The sequence below is a fragment of the Vicugna pacos genome, chromosome 14, assembly GCF_048564905.1.
Source record: "Vicugna pacos chromosome 14, VicPac4, whole genome shotgun sequence".
Classification (NCBI taxonomy): Eukaryota; Metazoa; Chordata; class Mammalia; order Artiodactyla; family Camelidae; genus Vicugna; species Vicugna pacos.
This window is the reverse complement of record NC_133000.1, coordinates 568,449-591,111: the sequence shown is the minus strand read 5'-3', so window position 1 is coordinate 591,111 and position 22,663 is coordinate 568,449. Positions and strand designations below refer to the sequence as shown.

At 40.2% G+C, this 22,663-nt stretch overlaps 1 protein-coding gene across 16 annotated transcripts in view; it reads right to left on the bottom strand.

Annotated features, from left to right (window-relative positions):
* Positions 1 to 22,141, bottom strand: part of ZMYM2 (zinc finger MYM-type containing 2) — a 93,719-nt gene extending 71,578 nt beyond the window's left edge. For 3 of the 16 annotated variants that reach the window (XM_072975947.1, XM_072975945.1, XM_072975948.1), the window contains exons 1-2: positions 21,884 to 22,135; positions 20,764 to 20,832 (exon numbers count right to left, since the gene is read on the bottom strand). The gene's annotated coding sequence lies outside the window, so the exon portion shown is untranslated. The other 13 variants (XM_072975941.1, XM_072975942.1, XM_072975943.1 and 10 more) reach the window with 11 other exon arrangements.
* Between the last annotated feature and the right edge of the window lie 522 nt (positions 22,142 to 22,663).

The window sequence follows — 22,663 nt, the reverse complement described above, 5'->3', positions numbered from 1 at the left end:
TGGCTTTTATGTTATTCTAATTTGAAGAATTTTTTAAAGGTACTTTTTCTATTTTACTCCAAATGAGAATGATTCTTTATCTACCATCCAGCAAAATTTTGATATCTATTCTGTGATCTCTTATTCACTGATCATTTCATACAGGTTTCAATGTGAACTTCTTGCAGTATAAAAAGAAAGGTAATTATCCAATTTTCAGTAATAACATGCAGTACATTCCCACTCCACCACCTCCCTTCTACCAGTTTATCCTGTAAACTTTAACACTGAAAACACATATAAACCACTCTACACACACATGAAGAAAAAACTGCCAAGATCTAATAAAAATCTCTTCTCTACACATTTATCCCATTTATCCACTGCATGAAATAAAATGACATAGTCTAATCTCTAATTTCTGATTGTTTTTCCCATCTACTTACTGTTCTCATATTCCCTGGCTCCCAGGTGGCTCTATGACTAAATCCTTCTGAGAACCTGAAGTCTACCTGGACCAATTCCTATCTGCCAGGTACTCTGCTGTGTCCTTTACTTCCACACACCAGGCTGAATAATAGCCCCTATGAGATCCAACCTATTCCCCGGAACCTGTGAGCATGACCTTACATGGGAAAAGGGTCCTTGCAGAGATGAGTATGGTTAAGGATCTAAAAATGAGATCACTCGGGTGGGCCCCGCATGCACTTGTAAGTGCCCTCCTCAGAAGCACAGGGAGGGTTACAGACACGTGAGCACAGAGGCGCCTGGCAGAGTCGGACTGTTGGCAGCACCAGACCTTGGAAGACGCAGGACGAATTCTCCCCTAGAGCCTCCAGAGCGAGCTTGGCCCTGCCAACCCTGGGGTGGAGCCCAGGGCCCCTGACTTCTTGTGACCTCTAGAACTGGGAGAGAAAAAACTCCTGGTGTTTTAAACCAAGTTCATGGTAATCTGTCACAACAGTCACAGGAAAATATCCACTCCTTGGTTACATCTTCAGAACAACCCTGAGTTATAATATTTGTCCCAATTTAATGATTATGAAATTGAGGCTTAGAGACGCTAATCAACCAAGTCACACAGCCAGGATTCACTCCAGGTCTTCATAATTTGACAGTCCAAACTTCACGACTCTACCCCACTTGACTAGTATGTTCTGCGCACCTCCCATATATGCTAGGCAGCACTGAAGCCAAAGAGGCAGCAGGGAGTTAACAGTAAAAAGGTAGAAAAGAAAGAAAAGAAGTTACTCAGCAGGTGGAGAGGATGAGGTCACGGGAACCGGTGGTAAGTAATCCTGAACATGCATCACCTAACCTCAGAGGCTAAACAGGGAACAAAACTACTAGAGTGGGGAACGAAGGGTGAGTACAAACTGCAGGTGAGTTTGCAGATGGACAGACATGAATCTGGAGTGGTTTATACACTGCATCCTCACAGAAGGTGAGGACACGATGGTGGTTATTAAAGGCTGGTTGGAGGGCCCCAATCCCAACTCTTAAATCCTTTGTAATCCTCTTTCTTAATAAGGCCACTTAGCCCAGTTTAAAAAAAAAAAAAAGACCTGTTTAAGAACACTTACTTGATACATACTGTCATTTGCTTACATTGCTACAAGAACCTCTGGAAAGCTGAGGAAGACACTAATAAAAATAATTATCACTTTGGCAGATGGGTGACGGGGGTGGAAAATTGTTCACTGTATATGCTGTTGCATTTTCTTAATTTCTGAACATGATTTCCTCATTTATTTTTAAAGCTAAATTAAACTTTTAAAAGACAGTAATAACAAAGTGAAGAGCTAACTGCTCTACTTTGGTGTCAGAGAAGACCTCTTTGAGCAGGTGGCATTTACACCAAGATCTGAAGTGTGGGGAAAATGGAATGAGGGCAATGCCTGCAAAGGCCTAAAGGAAGTGAGGATGGAAATTCAAGTAACAGAAGAAAGGCCAGTGTGGCTAGAACAAGGCAGATGGGAAGTGCAGTGTGAGGGAGATACATACTCTCACTCATGTTTTGAATTGATCACTCTGGCCACTATGTGGGAAATTATAAGCGGGCAAGACTGGAAGCCAAGAAACTAACCAGAAGGCCACTGATCCACCAGCAAGATGGTGGTAGCTGAAACGGGTCGTCATGGGAGATAGAAAGTGAATGGATTAGGGTTTCTCTTTAAAGTGACTTGCTGATAGGAGAAGATCTACGAGGGGGAAGTAGGGCTCAGGGGTGGAGTGGGTGCTCAGCATGCAGGAGGCACAGGGTTCAGTCCCCGGCACCTCTGTTAAATAAAAAAACAAATTAAAAACAACTTGATGGGGGGAGGGGAGGTAAAGATCTACAAGATAAACTGTTAACTGAAAAAAAGTTACAGAACAGAGTATTACTACAATGCCATACATTACCCCAAACTCATATACACACAATTATGTTTTGACTAAAGTACGTGTATTTTTATGTCAATTCATGGGGAAAAGCCCTCTAGAAGGCTTACACATGCCAGGAGTCCACCAGCAGGAGCAGGGGTGCAGGGAACAGGTGGCCAACATGCTGGACTTCAGACGCAGCACTAACCCGGGAAGAGTTCCAGGCGACCAGTAACAGAGATGACGGAGCACCAGTTAGAAGGGAGGGGCTCTCAGTCCCCAGACACAAGGGACGCAGCATAAGCACTTTTCACAGACACTAAATGGGGATATACCAGCATCTTTATGAAACACTCTGTATAGGTCGTGAGCAATCTGTCTTCCTGTTGAAAATCTAGAGCCTACAGCAGCACCTTGGAACAGAATACACACTCAACTGTCACAAATATCTGCAGAAAGGATAGAAAGCAAAAAGCAGTATGTCCACTTTAACTACAGTTATTTTTAAGAGACATCATTATTTAATTGGCAAGGTATGCAATCTAAACCCTTATTTTATATCCTCGGACCATTAAGCACCCTAGTTATACCAAGTTCTAGTGTCCAAAGGGCACCATATCTCCTTCAGCGTAGCAACAGAAATGAAATGTTTTCAATAACATACACAATATTCCATAGGAAAGGTTTTATTTTCACTTAACTGTAACAATAAATCTTTTGGGTTAAATAACACAAATATTAACATTTTCTGTAATAAAACGGCACCTCAGCACGAGGAATACAGCCAATATTTTATAATAACTATAGAGTATAACCTTTAAAAATTGTGAATCACTACATTGTACAATTGGAACTTCCACAATATTGTAAATCAGCTATACTTTAGTTAAGAAAATACAGTAGCTCAGACATTAATTAAAAGCGCCCAAGGTTCCAAAACCACATCAGTTTTCAAACGCTATATGCAAAGCTCGGCTCCAAAACCCTCTTCACTCCTCTTAAACCAAAGGTGTGTCTGTCAGGATGGAGAACATGCCAATATTGGGAAACAGCAAAAGATATATTTGTATCTGCTTCAAAGAAAATGAGTCATTCCATTTAAGACCTTAAGGAATGACTATCTGCCTTACCCAAAAGAACTACAAATTACCATTCTATACTCTAAGACATTTTAAATATATTTTCAAAAATTAAAATATAAACACCATTACCCTAAAACAACTCCTCAATAAGGAAGATCTCTTTATGGTAAAATAAAAAGTTATGCTGGGGAAAACATTCATGTAAGGCCTTCATTTAATTTTAAGTAAACATGAAAAAAATTTTTTGAAGTTGAAATAAGCTGATTATCACTGATCAATATGTTTATAACTAATTCAATTACATTCTCCTTTAAAATACAGGTATAGTCATCCAGTAATAGCTAACATTTATTTAATGCTTACAGTGAGTCAGATATTCATGACAGTTAAACATTAAAGCAACCCCTGGAAGTAAAATAATTATCTCCCTGATACAGATTAAAAACAAACAAACAAACAGTCCTCAAAAGTAAGCTGCCCAAGACTGTAGCCACAGAGTGGTAGAGGTCAGGGTTTGAGTATTTAAACTCCTGTAACATGTGATTAAGTATCAGGTAAAATAATGTAGCACAGCTCCTACTAACAACAACAAAAAAAGCCACAGCCACTCAATAAAACAGTAACCAAATTGATATTCAAAATACACATGTATCAAAAGGAAGAAATAACCAAGCCCAAAGTGCCAGGCTAAAATGAGATTTAAAACACAAAAGGAGTTGAACTTGTAGCTAACATTCACTTGCCACAAGGCAGGAAGTATCCTCCTCAACCTAACAATTTTCAGAGGAATGTGGCATAGATCTACCGAAGTCATGAAACGTGTGGCTCTTGAACCTTCTCCTAGTCTGGCACACCTGAACAGAAAACTGTGCTTCCTGGGCCCAAATGCTAGGACTGGGTCCACAGTGCCCTCTGGTGGCTGCTGGGCCCATTCGTTCTCCTCACAGGTAACGAACGGTTCAGGGACCACTCTTCTTACTACACAGTTCTCTGCAGAAATCCACTTCTCAAAACAGAATAGTTACTCAACTGTAACAGTAATTTTCAAGTCCTAGACTATAAATAAATCTGGTCACTTGTATATGTCACTGAGACTATATTTCAACCACCAAACACTTATCTAGTCCTCTAAAGAAAAGACAATCTGATCAAAGTTGATCACTTCAACATTATCCAAATAAAATCTATCCCTTTTAGACATTTTCTACATTAAGTCAATTCTAATTAGCTATTTAACACCAAGCAAATAACTCCACTTCTCTAAGTGTCAATTTTCCCTAGAATAAATGGTATAAAAATAGTTCCAAGGGTTTTTCTTAGAATTTAGAGAACTGGATGTGAGAATCAATTAACACACTGTTAACTCCGAACAGTTACCAGGCAATTTTTGCCTGTTCCCCACGATTTCGGTAAGTTCCTAATTCATTTTTAAGCTTCCTCGTGATGCTCCATCATTGTTATGGTCCAATGTTTGTGTGCCACCCCTCTCCCGCCCTCCAAACTCGTATGATGAAATCCTGACCTCCAGGGAGACGGTATAAGGAGGCAGAGCTTTTAAAAGGTGGTGATTCATGAAGGTGGAGCCCCACTGAACAAGCTCGGGATGCTCCCTCCCCTTCACCACATGAAGACCTGGCAGAAGACGGCAGTCTGTCTATGAACCAGGCAGCCCTCACCAGACACCACATCTGCTGGAGCCTTGATCTTGGACTTCCCAGCCTCCAGAATTGTGAGAAATGAATGTCTATTGTCTATGGTACTTGTGGACTGAGACAATCATTATAAATTACAAATACTTTGTTCAGGGAGAAACAATTAACACAATACCTGATGTTCTCATGAAAAAAAAGGTGGTAGTTAAAAAAACAATGTTGATATTCATAGCAAGAAAGTATCAGTAGTTGCTGAGAAAAGCTTATGAACCTTCAAAGAAAATCACAAAGAAAGTATTTCAAACTGATTCAAGAAAAACATAATTTTCTCACTGGTAAGACCAAGAGCTTATCAATGAGGGGTACAAAGAGAGTTGAGGCAAATTCTTCTCCACAGCAAGCGTGTTATTCAATATATGTTCATGGCACTGGTAATAGTTCTGAGGGAATGTGACAAATTTAAAATTTTAAGAATAAAAATTCTTAATAGGAATAGATGGATTTATAAATATATATACACCATATATATCACTTCTCGGCCTTTTGGCTAAGATCAAGTGTATATACACCATATATACAGTTATACAGCACAGTTTGGGAAGTACCACCCAATGCAACGACATGAAAAATAAATAAGGAGATATAAGAATTTGAAATAAGGAAAATTATCATTACATGCAAACTGTATTCATCTTTACTGCAAAGACTCAAAAAATTACCTGAAAAACTACTACAGTGAGATATAGGCAGACCTCAGAGATACTGTGGGTTTGGTTCCAGACCACCACAATAAAGCAGATATTGCAGTCAAGTGCATAAAATAATTATCGATATATGTTAATGAGCACACATGTATAAAGGTGTTACCTGAGCCACACCTAATATAAAGAGGACAGAGACGTCCAACACTAGAGCATTCACTTATGTTCAAATGAAGTTGGCATTATCTGTAATAAGTTGCTGCAATTTTAAGATGATGAGTTAATCCTCAAAATAACCATTATAAAAATAACTATATAGGAGAAGAAAGAAGGGAATCAAAATGGTACACTAGGAAAAAACACAAAAGAAGGCAGTCATGGAAGAAACGGGGGGAAAATTGTAAGCTATACAGGAAACAAACCACAAAATTGTAGGGGTAGATCCTTCCTTATTAACAATTACCTGAAGTGAAAATAGACTAAATTATTAAAAGACAGATTAGCAGGTTGGATTAAAAAAAACATGATCCATCTACCTGCTGCCTCACAGAGACTCACCTTAGATACAGAGACACAAAGAGACTGAAAGTAGGATAGAAAAGACACTCCATGCACATAATAACCAAAAGATAACAGGAGTAGATGTGCTATATTGGACAAAATAAACTGTTAAGTCAAAAAAGCTTACAGGAAACAAAGGAGGACACTATATATTGATAAAAGATTCATTCCAGCAAGATTATAACAATTGTAATTATATCCACAACTAACAACATAGCCCCAAATGCATGACACAAAAATTGGAAGAATTAAAGGGAGAAACAGAGTTCCATAATAGCTGGAGACGTCAACATGCTCCTTTCAAAGATGGAAAGAACTACCACAGAGCCAAACTCGAACACCACTAGATCCATTAGACCTACCACACACACACACACAGCATTCAACTCAGCAACAGCAGAGTACACACTCTTCTAAAGTGCACACGGAACATTCTCCAGAATAGGCCCTAGGACAGCCACAAAACAAGTCTTCGTCAATCAGAATGATATAGTGCCTTTTCTAATCACAAAGGAATGGAACTAGAAATAAATATCAAGCAAAAAACGGAAAATCACGAATAGGTAGAAATTAACACTTCAACAACCAATGGGTCAAACAAGAAACCACAAGGGAAATGAAGAAATACTTTGAAACAAAGGAAAACACAAACAAAGCACATCAAAACTTACGGAACACAGTGAAAGCTGGGCTTGGTAAGAAACAATGCTATTAACATGCCTACATTAAAAATATCTCAAAAAAACACCTTAAGAAACTAGAAAAAGAGCAAAGCTAGCAGAAAGAATGAACAAAAATTAGTGCAAAGATAAACAGAGAACAGAAAATCAGAGTAAAAAACAAAATAGGTGGTTACTTGAAAAAATTAACATCTTTAGCTAGACTGACAAGGAAAAAAATCTCAAATTATTAAAGTCAGAAATGAAAATAAGACATCACTACTGATTTTGCAGAAATAAATGAATTGTAAGAGAATACTATGAGCAATTATATGCCTACAAGATAACCAAGATAAAATGGACGAATTACTGACACAAACTACCAAAACCGAAAAAAAGAAATACGGGGAGGGGAGGGTATAGCTCAGCGGTAGTGTGTGCTCAGCATACACGAGGTCCTGGTTTCAATCCCCAGTACCTCCACTAAAATAAATAAAATAAATAAATCTAATTACCTCCCCCCTCAAAAAAAAAACCCTAAAAATAAATTTTAAAGAAGGAAAAACATTAAGTCTGAATAGAATTATAACTGCAAAGAGACTGAATCAATAATCAAAAATCTCCCAGCAAAAACACCAGGACCAGATAGGTTCACAGGTGAATTCTACCAAACATTAAAAGAAAAATTAACACTGATCCTTCTCAAATTTGTCCCCAAAAAATTGAAAAGGAAGGAGCATTTCCTAAGTCAATCTATGAGGCCAACATTACCCTGATACCAAATCCACACAAAGTCATTACAAGAAAACTACAGGCCAGTATTCCTTATGAATATAGATGTAAAAATCCTGAACAAAATAGTAGCAAATCAAATTCAAGAGCATATAAAAAAGATTAAATATCATTACCAAGTGGGATTTATCCCAGAATACAAGGGTAGTTCAACTAAGAAAATCAAAGTAATATGCCACATGAACACAGTGAAGGAAAAAGAAAACCTGATCACCTCAATTGAGGCCAAAAAAAAAAGTTGACAAAATACAGCACTCTTTCATGATAAAAACAATGAACCAAAAAGAGAAGGAAACTTCTGCAATATGATAAAGGCTATACACAGAAAAGCCCACAGCTAAAATCTCACTCAGTGGTGAAAGATAAGACACTTCTCTAAGGTTAAGAACAATACCAGAGGCCCACTTTCACTTCAATTCAACATAGTACTGATGTCCTGTCCAGAGAACTAGACAAGAAAAAGAAAGAAAAGGCATCCAAAGAGGAAAAGGAGTAAGTAAATTTATCTCTGTAGATGACATGATCTTATACACAGAAAACATAAAAGCAGAGTTGGAGAACACAAAATTAATATGCAAAACTCAGATGCATTTCTACACGGCATATCACATTTCACTGTGCTTCTCAGATGTTGAGGGTTTTAGGAATTGAAGGTTGGGCAACCCTGTGTCAAGCAAGTTTTTGGTGCTATTTTCTAACTGCATTTGATCACTTAATGTCTCTATGTCACACTTTGGTACTTTTTGTCGTATTTCAATTTTCTCACTATTATTACATTTGTTAATGGTGATTTATGATCAGTGATCTTTGATGTTACTACTGTAATTATTTTTTCTTTTGAATATTTTAATTAAGATACGATGCTACTGCACATAGTATAGTGTAAACATAACTTTTATATGCACTGGGAAATCAAAAAAATCTAGTGACTCACTGTATTACCCTATTCACTTTACTGCAGTGACTGGACCCAAACCCCCAGTATCACTGAGATGCACGTGTACACTCACTAATAATCAACAATCAAAAAAGGGGAAAATGTTTCCATTTACAGTAATATCAAAAAGAAAAAATACATAGAAAGAAATTCAACCAAAGATGTTGAAAGACTTATACAATGAAAACCGCAAAACATTGCTGAAAGAAATTAAAGACGCAAGTGTAGAGTTATCCTACGTCCATGGACTGGGAGATTACCATTGTTAAGATGATAATACTTCCCCTAATGCAATCTACAGATCCCATGCAATACCTATCAAAACCCAATTTTTTTTTTTTTTGCAGAAAGAAAAACTCATCGTAAAATCCATATGGAATCTTAAGAGACAAAAGTTCACAAGACAAATGACTCTTAAATATTTCATATATTTAAGAGAAATCCATGTTTAAACTCTAAAGGGCCAACAATTTTCTCTTTTTTTTTTTAACATTTTTATTGATTCATAATCCTTTTACAGTGTTGTGTCAAATTCCAGTGTTCAGCCCAATTTTTCAGTCATACTTGGACATATACACACTCATTGTCACATTTTTTTCTGTGATTTATCGTAACGTTTTGTGTATATTTCCCTGTGCTATACAGTGTAATCTTGTTTATCTGTTCTACAATTTTGAAATCCCAGTCTATCCCTTCCCACCCTCTACCCCCCAACAATTTTCTCTTAACACAATGACAAAAATCAAAAGGTTTAACTGTGTAGTCTCATATTGTAAATCAGTGTAAACTGGTACAACTTCTACGGAAGGCAACTCAAAAAATCCTTGACCAAGCAATTCCACTTCTAGGCATTATTCCTACAGCTCTATTATCTCATGTTTTTAAGAACAAAATGTAGAATATTCATTGTAAAGTTAAAAGACTGAAACATCCTAAATGTCTCTCAAAAGACAACTGATAAAATGAATGATGATATAGACATAAGTAAAACACTAGGCAGTCCCGGAAACAATGAAGCAGCTCCAAATGCACCTCCATATGAACATGAACCACCTCTTGTATAAGTAAGTACAAACAAATTAAGTACAGACAAGGTACATAACAGTGGGAAAACACAAGCACTGTGCACGCACACACATGCGCAGAACAGCTCTAAACATCCAGGAAAGTGACAGCAGCGGTTTGCTTCCAGCCAAGAGAGCTGTGTGGACAGGTCAGGGGAAGAACAGTCTTTCTTCATTTACCCTTTTTTACATTTTAAATTTGATACCACATGTATCTACTCTGGGATTTGGTTAGGATTTCACTGAATTTAGAAGATTAATTTGGAGACAAAAAAATTAATTTTTTTACACTATAGAAGTCTTCCTATCCAGATACATGTAAATCCATTCTGGTTTTCTTATATATCGTATGGTATAAAATTTCCTTCATAAAAGTCTTGCATATTTGTCATAGTTATTCCTACTTCTTGTAATAGTGAAATAGATCTTTCCCACTACATTATAAAAAGGTTACACAGCAAAGAAATACCATAAGATATAAAAATATGCAAAATGAAAAGAAAAATATTATACATGTCATAAATATTTATAAAACAGATATGGTAAAGAATTGATAGCAACATTTTAGAAAGAACATAAACTGACAAAACTTCACCTATTTGGTAATACCTAGTGTTGGCAAGAATGTGGAGAAACTCGTGGGGATGCAGTCAGTACAGTGGTCCAGTGGAAGGCTATCTGGCACTATCTATTGCAGTATATAATGTACATATACTGACTCAGTAATTCCTATTCTCCAAAATCTCCTGCAGAGAACACACACATGAACTCCAAGAGACTACTACACATATATTTCATGCAGCACTATATATAACAAAAAATTCCAAATGGACTAAATGCCATCAGTAGAATATCTAAACTGTTAAATCCATGTCATGGAGTATCACACAGTTTAAAGAGACAGATCTTTACATACCAATTCAGAGAGATATCTAAGACATCAGTAAGTGACAAAAGCAAGCTGCAGAAAGACAGTATACATGTTTTTAAAATGCTTATACAAATGTACTTTATTATTCTTACAGGTCAGTACGTGCACAGAAAGGACTGAGAGTAATACACACTCAACTGATGACAGTACTAATCACCCTGAGGAAGTGAGGAAGGGAACCAGGAGGCCAATGACGGATGAACATAAAACAGATTATGACCTCATGCTGCTTACAGTCTAGCCACAAAATCCTTCTTTAACCAGCTTTTATCAGATAGCCAACACATATCTTTATTAGATACCTAAACCAATGCTCTGTGGCTTTAGAAGCTGATAGGGATCATTTAATTAAGACACTAAAACTCCATTCAAAGATTCTGACAGTCTAAACAAAAGTCCCCTTGATCTAATAAATAAATGAGTAAATCAATTAATTCATTCAGGTTATCTCTAGGGCAAAGAATTTCTAGGGGTGAGGAATTATGTATTCTTTCCCACAGGACCAAAATTTAACTGCAAGGTACTTTCAAGTCATTTTAACTTTCTTTGGTGATCTCACCCACTACCACAATTTACAATAATACCTCAGTGCCCTAGACGCCTTAATTCATCTCAGTCCAGATGTTCCAAAGCCCCAAACTGCCTTCGCCCTACATCGAGTTACTGAACTTGATTTTTCCCTTTGCACCTGCACCTCGCCCAGTCTTTGCCATTTGGGGCAGTTGTGTGTCTGGCTACTATATACACCAGAAATCGGGAAGTCTTAATTTCTTCTCCTTATCTCTCTGATAGCCATGCCATCCCCGGTTCATATCCTACTTCCAGAATAGATCTTGAAATTGTCCACTTTGATCCATCTTGTCTGATACCCCTCTAGCCCTAGAAATTTCACCATCATTTCTCTTGGATTATGGATGTCACCTGCTATATTCCCCAGACTACCTAAAGATGTTCTTAAAAATTAAATCAGACTACACCAATGGCTCCTTCCGTGGCTTTCCAGTGTACTTCCCCTCAACCTGGAAGACTCCTGCCTCCTTTGACCCCTGCCTACACGGGCAGGCTCAATGTCAGCACCACTCTTCCCTACCTTGCTCATTAAGCTTCTGCTCAACTAAGCCCTTAATTTGTGAAATGGCCCAAGATCCTCCTTGTCTCGGGACCCTTTGTACACTCTTCCCCTGCCTAAAAAGTTCTCCTCCAAACTTCCAGTCAGTTTACATATCGCTCCCCGAGACCTTTCTCTGTCAGACACCTCCCTCACCCGCCCCTTGTCTAAACTGCGTCTCCCTTGTTACACTCTCACAGCACCATCCTTGTCTCCCCTACGGTGCTTATCCAGTTTGGAACTATGTTGACTTGAAATCTCTATCCCCCACCAGACAGACTGCTCCGTGGGGCAAAGATCTATGTTCTTGTTACCTGTGACTATATCCTCTGAACCTAACATAGTGCCTGGCCAATAAAATTTACTGAATGAATACTTTTCTCTAATAGAGGGAAAAATCAATTAACTTTTCTAGGTTTTGGGGTGGGTTTTTTGCTGCTATGCCTCCCACCAATTCCCCCAATTGAATCCTAGCTCTACCCCTCCCTCCATTCCTGTATGCCAAAGCATAATCACTCCACCCTGGAGCCTCAGTTTCCCCATTGTAAGATAGGAAATTAGAGTAATTTCCCCAAAAGATGAAACAAGAAAGATAAAAATAACCTACATTAGTAACATGGCCTGATCTTAGTCCCTAAGAAAAGGTTACTTCATCTATCACTTGTCAACAGTTTACCAAAGAAGCTAAATAAACCCACATTTTCTTCTCCATAGTTCAAAAACTAAGGCACCACAAGAAACTTCAACCACATATGTTAATTAGGAAACAAACATTCATTTATTCTTATGCCACTTGGAATTCCAAATCTATGACCTACTGTAATGATGGTTTTTTATAACAAATTTTAAACATTATATAGAGTACACCTCATCTAACCTAAAGAAACAACAACACTTGGATCAATAAGCACATAAGACCACAGATCAAAAAAGGCAGACTTCAGGTAAAGAATCTACTTCTCCAAGACAGATTATTAGTAAAGTAAAATCACTTGCCTCTATTTCATAAGACTGGAAACTCATGACAATTTTTACCAGCATTTTTTTCCCAGAGATATGTTTTTCAGGTTTTTACTGATTCATCTGAAAAATCAAAGGAATACAGAAAGAACATGGAGTACACCAAGGAAAACCTGCACTTTCCTCTAATAGACAAATGTCAGAAAGCAAGCAAATAATTCTATCATTTACAATTCAATGTAGTTTTTATTTTTAAAATTATCTAGTAAGTATTTAAAGCTGAGGCAAAGGCACACAGTAAGCCCTACTTCATTTATAAAAATTCAATCCTTTCATGATTTGAGTTCTACTTCTTCATCTCTGAATTTCAACACAATAACAACTCTCATAAAAAGTGTACTTGGTACCATACTCATCACAACTACCTTGAAGTGTACCATGTAATAGATATCTTAAATATATTAACACTCCATTTTGCAGACGAGTTAAAGATGCTGTGTAACAGGCAGCTTTCCCAAGGCTGAGAGCAAAACCAGAGTTTGCACCTGAAGTCCACGTGCCTTTCACTAGAGTACACTAACCCTCTATTCACACAGAACTGAGACTTGTGAACTGGTCTAATACACTGACAGCAGAATTCAAGCATTAATTAGCTGAAGACATTTGCAACATAAAGATAGGGAAGGAATTATCAAAAATATCCACCGTTGATAATAGTACACATGAAAAATGAGCAGGGAAAAAAATCACAAGAATATATTTTAAAATGCAAGCATTGAAAGAAATAGCATTGCGGACGGTGGGAAGGGGTAGATGGGATTTCAAAATTGTAGAATAGATAAACAAGATTATACTGTATAGCACAGGGAAATATACACAAAATCTTATGGTAGCTCACAGAGAAAAAGATGTGACAATGAATATATATATGTTCATGTATAACTGAAAAGTTGTGCTGAACACTGGAATTTGACACAACATTGTAAAATTATTATAAATCAATAAAAAATGTTTAAAAAAAAAGAAATAGGATTATAGGGGAACTTACATTTTCTATGCCACGTACTTACAAAGACTTGATTGTAAGGGCATGTTTTACTTTTATAATCAAAATACTAAGAACTGTCCTTTCTGATGTCCACACAGCTACTCGTTTCTGTATGCTGCCTATTATGCTTCGTTGTTTATATTTACTCATTTACATGATTGTCTCACCAAACTGAACACTGAGAACCTACCTAAAAAAAAACACACATAATACATTTCCTAATTGAGTTCTTTTTTAAGAGTGTTAAAGCCCCAGCTTACTTTGTAAGCTTGTATTCTGTTTCACATGCCAACAAGAATTGCTGAAGATTTTGCAAAGTGAGTGATGTGATCAGCCTGGGCCTTATGGAAAATTCACCTGGCTGCAGACTGGAGGAGAGAGGGAGATGAAATTGTCTTACAAGTATAACTGCCATTTTGCAACACGATGGACTGAGGTCAAAGCACGAAACAAAACAGGAGCGCTGAGTACCTGAGGAAGAAAGGACACTAAAGGTCTCAATATTTGAAGAGTCCATGAGGGGAAGTGAAGGAGACTGTCAGAAGTATAAGCTCATGCTGAGTTCAAAGTCCCAGAAGGCAAGAGAGTTTCAAGGAATATAATAAATTTCAAACGTTACAGAATTAAGACAAAAAAGAGACACCTAAAGATTTGAAAATTAAGTCACCAGTGACCTCAAACAAACGTGGTGTAGTGTTCAGAGCGCAAATCAATGAATTTCTTGTGAAAAAGTAAGGGAACAGGCAGTCTGCGGAAGGCATAGGCTCTGGAGCGCGCTGGCGAACGCAGGAGCACCCAAGAGAAGGCAGCAAAGAGGCAGGTACCACCCTTCTCTACCATCAGAGGAGCAGTCGGCAAGTGTGCTGTACTAGCAGCGGCAACAAACCCACAAGGTTTGGTCCGTAAGACAGACTGAAAATTGCAGCCGATTTAACTGAGCACCTATTCCTGGCCAGTTCTTTATTCATGTCTCATAGCACTCATGCATTACTATGTTAATTTGTCCTTTGAGGAAACTACGGCTTCCGGCTCAGAGCTTAAATGACTTACCAGAGATCACAAATTGGTCAATGGTAGAGTAAAACTGGTTTTTTGCAGTTTTACTGAAGCATACTTTACATAAAATAAACTAAGTGAAATCTGATGATTTTTAGTAAACTTATATGCTTGTGCAGTCATCACCACAATCTAGTTTTAAAACACCTTCATCACCTCAAGAGTTCCTTCACGAGAAGGGCAGACTTGAACCCCAAACTATCTGACTACAAACTCATGACACACTGCAAATCCCCTAGCATTTTTGTTACTTAACAAAAATGGAATTTAGATTTTTAGGCAGAAAAACTGCAAAATTAAGTCCCACTAGTCCCCTTCCCATGTAAGGGTCCAACATACCACTAGAACCACACCCACATTCCGTGATCTCGCCAAAGTCAAAAGTTCAGTAAAATCTGAATATGCCTCACGTAAGTACAGCAGAATCAGACTTAGAACACAGGATGCTATTCCACATACTTGTGCTAATTTTTTTTAAATGTGAAAGGAGTTAGGAAAGGCAAATGAACAAGTCCAGGCGAAAGATAGGATGAAAATGGCTGGGCAAGGACATCAAGGATGGAAAATGTGATACTTAAGTAAAGCCGACAAAGATAACAGAAGTCAGGAGTCTGTCACGGAGGACAAAGACCCATCTGAACACAAGCTTTGATAAACAACTAAAATTGTTCAGAGATACAGAATGGAATGACTTCTGAGGCAGGAGTTAAAACTTACTTGATTGAGAAACAGGATGATACAGTATTAAAACAGACATATAAAAATAAACATAGAAAGTGAGACAATATTCATAGTAATGGAAGTTGTAAAGCTGAAACAAGTTTAATTTTACAGTAATGATTTTCTATGACTAAGACAAAGGGAAATTTTTCACTACTTCAAAAACAAACATAGAAACAAAGATAGAATTCAGATACCACTTTAGGGCCAGAAATAATCAAGATAAACTAAAATACTTAAAATTACATGCTTTGAAGAAAAAAAATACAAATACAAATAAATCTAAAACAAAAGGATAAGATAAAAATTTCATTTAACCTAAATTTTCACTTCCACCCTAACATTTCTTTACTTCTATAGAACTGTAAACAAAACTCATTAATCTGATAATCGTTGGACCCAAAGAAACTGCTAGCCAGCATTAAGAGAACACATCTTTTATGACCACTTGATATACAGTGGATGTTACAACATACAATCTGTTGAACAGATGATTTCCACTGTGCCCTTACTACCCTGAACTACATTCTCAGTCTGGTCCAGCTCAGTAATATAAGAAATACTACTCTTCCTGGGCAAAAGACATGTCTCTTTGAAATAAATGATTAAGAAACTTGTCCATTATTTTAAGAGAAAGTGTCTTTAATGTTTTTAAGTTACAAAACCATAATTTCAGCTTAAATTCTTACAATACTAAGTCCAGACAAGGAATCTAGGCTACTACGGAAAAAGTAACATACACATGGCATTGCTATAAAGTAAAACCACTGAAGAACTTGTCTCATTTTATTAATCATATTTTATAAACTCTTCTGACTGAAATCTCTGTGCATCATTTCACTTAAAATATTTACTTAAAAATTTAAGTATTTTTCTTATTCAGTCAAAATGTATGGTTAGAAAGAAATAAGCTTATTGCTAGAATTATAACAGATCTTTCCCAAAATTTTTAATGAGGTTGCAACAATTAATTCTATTCCTAGTAAATTTAACTTAAAATTACAGTATCAAAAATCATACTAAAATATTTAATAATTTAAGGATAAAGTACTGTAAATTCACAAAAACAAATTTAACCTTCAAATCACTAGGAACATGAGAGAAAAAAAATGTAGAACCCTCTGGAGGAGAGAAATCTGATCTTTGGCAGCCTGCTGACACTAAAGAGAATGGCTGAAATTTTCTAATAACTTAATAACTGCAAGAAAGATAAATGAAAACAAGATAACATGTAATAACAATATATGTAGAAGTAATTTTTGGGCCAGGCCTATTACATATTCACTCCCTATTTATCCTAATATCCAAAGTTTACTCTTAAATCATTTCTTGAAGTAGTAAACATTAATACTTATGGGACATTGGCTAAATTGATAAAAATAAAACCCCCACCAGTCATACTCTTCTTTTAACTTAGACCTTAAATTTCTCTTAAATTTTATTACTTCTAATTTTCAATGGACTGCTACGAAATTAAAAATAAAATAGAAATAAACAAATCCCAAATTAATCATGTGATCAAGTGATTTTGCAAATCTTTCTACACATTTTAATGCTACATTAGACTTAGTTCACAAAAATTTATTCTGCAGTTACAAAGTGCTTCAAATGTTGTATAAAACCTGATCCAAAAAATTAATACATTTGAAAATACATAACAAAACAGCAGATATGCTCAAAATATGTTGTAATCCAACTTTTAACACACTTAAGATGGCCAGCTTATCTTATTACCAAGTGTTTGGTGCAGGCCTTCATAATTCTCTTCCAGTTACTATTTTAATAACAGAAACCTAAAGTTACAAAGTGACTTGTTTGAAAAAAAACAGGTTGCAGATACAAAACTTGCAACTCCAACTATGTAAAACTATTTTCTTCCTGGTAAACAAACAAAACAAAAAATAAAAATAAACCATAGTTGTTAACCCAGAGCCCCACAGTTCAAAATTATGAATTTATCCAACAGCAACTCTTCTGACAACTTTATAGGTCTTACATATTGAAGCTGTCCGTAAGAATGTTTACATTTGAACAGCTTAAAAATCTTGTTCAATTCTATGCTTTGACAGAAACAGAGGAAAATTAACCAACTGAAATCAAAAAATGGAAAATGCATGGAGTCAAAACAATCTGTGTACTTGCTTCCAAACTTCCAAAATGCCCCACATAAAATACCATTAGAGACTCCAATGGGAGAAAACACTTGGGTTTGGACTCATCTTGCATTGTCCAAAAAAAAACAAAACAAAACACACACACACAAGTTAAGTATGAAATAGATGAATAATATTGTTAAATGGGGGCACAGACAGATATGAATGCTTAGGAAGAATAAAAATGTAAAATTTCTTAATTAAACCACACCTTTTGAAAAGGAGCTCCAGCACTCAGACCTGTTCTGCCCATCACAGTAATACCATGGCACTGATTACAGGTAAAGATTCACTTCATCACAAATGCATTAAGTTTAGGCAGTTTTGTACCTCAAACAAGGGCAATATACAATAAACAGTTTTAAGAATATGAACATTGTTGTACAAAGATGGCATGTCAAGGGTCCACACCCACACAAAGTATGTACCACTCATATGTCAGCATCTGTGTGAAATCTGAGTGATCCAGGGTTGTCTCTCACATGAGGAAGCGAAGTCCAACCCACTGGATTACATAAAAGTAGAACATGGAAAAGCAGTAACCACTCTGTACCCTTCCCTGAACTGTTTAAAAGGCAGGCAGGAGGAACATATACTCTTAAAGATGCATTGAAGAAAGTGCCATAAATATATGAAGTATTTTTAAATGTCAAAATACTTCGTAAGTACATCTAAAAGCACCTAATCACATAAGTGCACAATAAAGTTAAGTATAATCAAGCTCAATTAACAACTGTCAGGTTATTTTCATCTTACTGTCTGGCAAATTAAAGCACCATTAGCTGATGTTTTTAATTTTTAATTCTGAGCTGAATCATTAAGTAAAACAAGAACCGTATCAACCAAACACTTGGGAAGTTAGGGGGGCCAAAGCTCTGCACAGCTGAAAAGCCATGTATAACTTATTATAGTTGGTCCTTCCTTGTACTGGGTTCCTCTGTATCCGTAGATCCAACCGCCTGCATATCATGTAATGGTGTATTTACTACTGAAAAAATTCAGGTACAAGTGGACCTGCACAGTTCAAACCCATGTTGTTCAAGGGTCAACTGTATTTGAAAGAACCATGGCTTTCATTAGTCTACATGCCTTGAGGTTACAGGAAAGTCCTGACTATATGTTCTTATGTCCTCCTCCCCAAACTAAACATAACCAATTATCAACCTTCTCCCATCAACATCACAATTAATAACAAAGGAAAAAACTTGAGAAAGGTAAATCTTGTGTGAAAAGAAGTGGTGATAAAATAGACAGTGCCCCTCTAGTTGAAAGAGCTAATCCTTGCTCCAATCTATCTGAATGATCCAACGCCTGAAAAGAGCTTTCAAATCATTACAAAAGTTGTATTTATTCAAGTTAATTTAGGAAACAATTACAAACTCTAAATTGTACACAGACACATTGAAAAGAGAGAATATACTATTTCTGATTCATATAAACCCTGTTAGTTTTAAGGCAGTTTAATTTTTACTGGTAACTATAGTGCCATTATTTTTTTTTTAAAGGTACCCAGTAAGATTCAAATATTTTATATTTGTTTACCCTCTGGAAAAGAACATAGGTGAAGAAGAGTCTAACTTTCAATTTTTTTTCACGGTTTCACTTTCTAAATTTGTATAACAAGCATATTACATACTTTAAAACAGGACAGCACAGTTGCTCAACTCAGGCCTGTTTCAAACTGCTTAAGTTCAAATCCTTGCTTTACCAAATACTACTACCTGGGTCTCTGCCCATGCATCTGTTTCGTCTTCTACAAATTAGGAAATAAAACACCGGGTTTCGGTGAGGATTAAATTACTTAATGCATGTTAAAAATTAGCTTAGACATGTTGATAATCACAGAATGTAAATGATAGTTACACAGATTTAATATACTATTCTCCTTCATAAATGTGGAAGTTTCCATAATTAACTTGTTTACTGTGCTGGTATACAGTAAGGGCTCAATACAGCTTTTTTTTTTATTATTATTACCCTGTAGGGTATTTGCCAACATTAAAGGAAACGACACATGGAAGTGCGTGGCACTTGCCTAAAATGCTGTTTGTCCAATAACCATCCTCCTACCGTCCTTCACCATCAGTAGTCAGCATATATGCATCATCAAGTAACTCTGGACTCGTCTGGGACTTATTATTTAAGGATAAGCTACTTAACTCGTCTCACTTCTGACAGAGATCTACAAGTTACAAATATCACTGTCAGTGGGCTCCAAAGATACAATGTGTCCAGAATGCTAGCTTCACTGATATTTTGTAACTAATTTCAATGGATGGAAAATTTGACTCAATGTTTATCTTACTGTCTGGCACAAAACCACCTTAAAACCAACAAAATGCCAGCATTAAACAATAACTCCCAGCTAACACGTTCAATAATAACTCAGGTGAAGGGTCAGCATCACAGAAGATGGGGGCTAAGTAACAAGAGCAGTAGACTGGTGTGATCAGCACACTGGTTTTAAAAAGTACTGGAGGAGCAGATTTCATGCCCCTTCTTAGGCAAGTACATGAAAGAGATCTACCGACTCGAGAACTCCGAGTCAAAATCTGTGTTTTAAGTCAGACACAAGCGTTAAATACGTCTTCCTATGTCCCCAACTCCTTCAATCAATTATGCATTGCAAAGGAAGAAAGTGTTAAAGATGGTCGCACCCAGCGTTAGAAAGGAATGGCTTCCGTTCCCACTCGGGGCCTCTAGGGGGCACCCGCCATATGCCCTCCTTCGCCCACCCCTCCCCGGTAACGTGAGCAGCTGCAGGGCCCGTCGTCTGGTTGCTGAGGCTGGAACTGCAGCAGGAGCGATGTCTGCAGCGGTGCAAACAGCGGCACCCACTCCCAGCTGCCTCACAGCCATCACCGGGCTGCGCCCGGGGGCAGCTGCCACCCCAGGGAGCTCCTCCCGCAAAGCGACGGAGACGCTGGTCCCCGGGCTGAGGCCCTACAACCTGACAACGTCCCCGAAGAGCAGCACATCAGGGGCCAAGGACTCACAATGGGGGTGTTTTCCTCCTCACTTTCTGCCCAAGATGTACCAGGTAGGGCTGAAGACGATTCCTGGTCCTGGGATAAGAGGAAAAATGAAAAATGGATCAAGAACATCTAACCAGGTGGGAGAACCAAGCCCTTTCCACCAAGAGGAGGCAGAGAAGGGAATAAGAGGTCAAGGAGGTTCGGCCCTTCGATTACTGCCCCCCAGGCCGTGACCAACAACCCCCTCCTACGTAAAGTGGAGCAAGACGGCGTGAAATATTTATTTGGGACCAAAACCCACGTGAAAGGCAAAACCTGGAGGGAGGAGGCGGAGGGCAGCAAGCCTTCTCCCGGAGGGAGAGGGGGAAGGGCGAGCGCAGCCTCGACGCCAGAGGGGAATCCTGTTCCCCCGAATCGGCCCACCCAGCGTCGACCCCGCCGCGCCAGGGCCCACTCGGGGTCGAGGGGAGGCTCGCGTCGCCGCCGGGTGGAAACCCCTTGCATATGCCCAGAGCACTTGCCGGGGGCCCGAGACCTGCCCCCCCGCAGTCGGCGACCGGCAGCGTTGCCTCCCCGTCCGCCATTAGAGACCCAGCCAAACAATACGTGCGGAGCCCGGGCCGCGCGCGCGCCGGGCCAGGCGGCCGAGGAGGGAACCCGGCGCAGGGGGCCCGTGCCCTAGCCCCAAAACTTGGGGACCTCGCGCAGCGGCCGGGAGGGTGCGAGCGCCGCCGCGAGCGCCCATAGAGGCGCCCCTCCCCCACCCGCCCCACCCCCACCCGCGACCCCCGCCGGCGGCCCCCGCCCCCGCCGGCCCCGCGCGACCCCCGCCGCCGCCGCCCGCCTCACCCGGCCCTCGCGGCCGCACCCGCACTCCCGCAGCCCGCGGGCCGCCCGCCAAGGCGCCTGGGACATGAGCGGAGCCGCAAGCAGCCCGAGGCCCCGACGCGGCAGCAGCGGCGACGGCGGCCGCGCCGCGGGGCGCTCGTCCTGGGTCGGTGGGAGGCTCCGGAGGCCGCCCTCACCCATCTCCGCCTCCCGGCGCCTCCGCCTCCGCCTCCGCCTCCGGAGGCTGCGCCGCTCCCGGCCACCCCCACTGTCGGCGGCCCTGAGCTAGAGAGACAGCGGGGACAAGCCTCACCCGGTTCTGGCTGCGGCTCCGCGGAACGAACCTCCCCGCCCCCGGCCCACCCCCCTTCGGCAACACGCGCAACTCCGCTCGGTCCAGTCCCGGCTTTAGCGCTGGTGAGGAGGCGGAGGCGGCGGCCGCGGCGGCGCGGCCCGGCCCGGCCCGGCAGGCCCTGCCCACCGCGCCCTCACTGGCGGGCGGGGAGGGAGGGACGGCCGCTTCGGGTACGCCCATTGGCTGCGCCCGCCTTCCTTCAGGACCCCCCTCCAGGGGGTGGGCCCGGTCCCTGTCCGTCAGGCGCAGGCCACGCCCCCGAACCTCCATTCCACCCCCGCCACCCCCACCCCCACCCCCACCCCGGCCCGTCAGGGTCGGGCCGCCGACTCCCGTGTCCGCCGCACCGGCCGCGGCTTGGACCCTGGGGTTGGGGACTCTTGGGGCCACGAAGCCCAAGGGCCTGAGCCGGGCCGCCTCCCCCTGCTCGGGCCTGGGCGCCTGGCCGCCGCAGCGGCTGCGAGCGACGCCGCCCGAGGAGCGCCGCGGCCTCGATGTCCCCAACGCCCTCCCTGTCCAGTGTCTGGGAGTCCCGTGAGGGGCGGGCGGGCACGGCCGGCGGGGACGGGAACGGAGGCCCGGAGGCCCGCAGGCGGGCGGCGGGGAGGGCCCGAGGGTTCCGAGGGCCAGCAGCGCTTCCCCTCACTCAGCCCCGTGGGGAGGCGTCCCCCACTCCCGTCATGGCTGCGGGAGGAGACGACGTCCTCCATTTTGTCGGGGCCGCGGGGGGACCTGGGG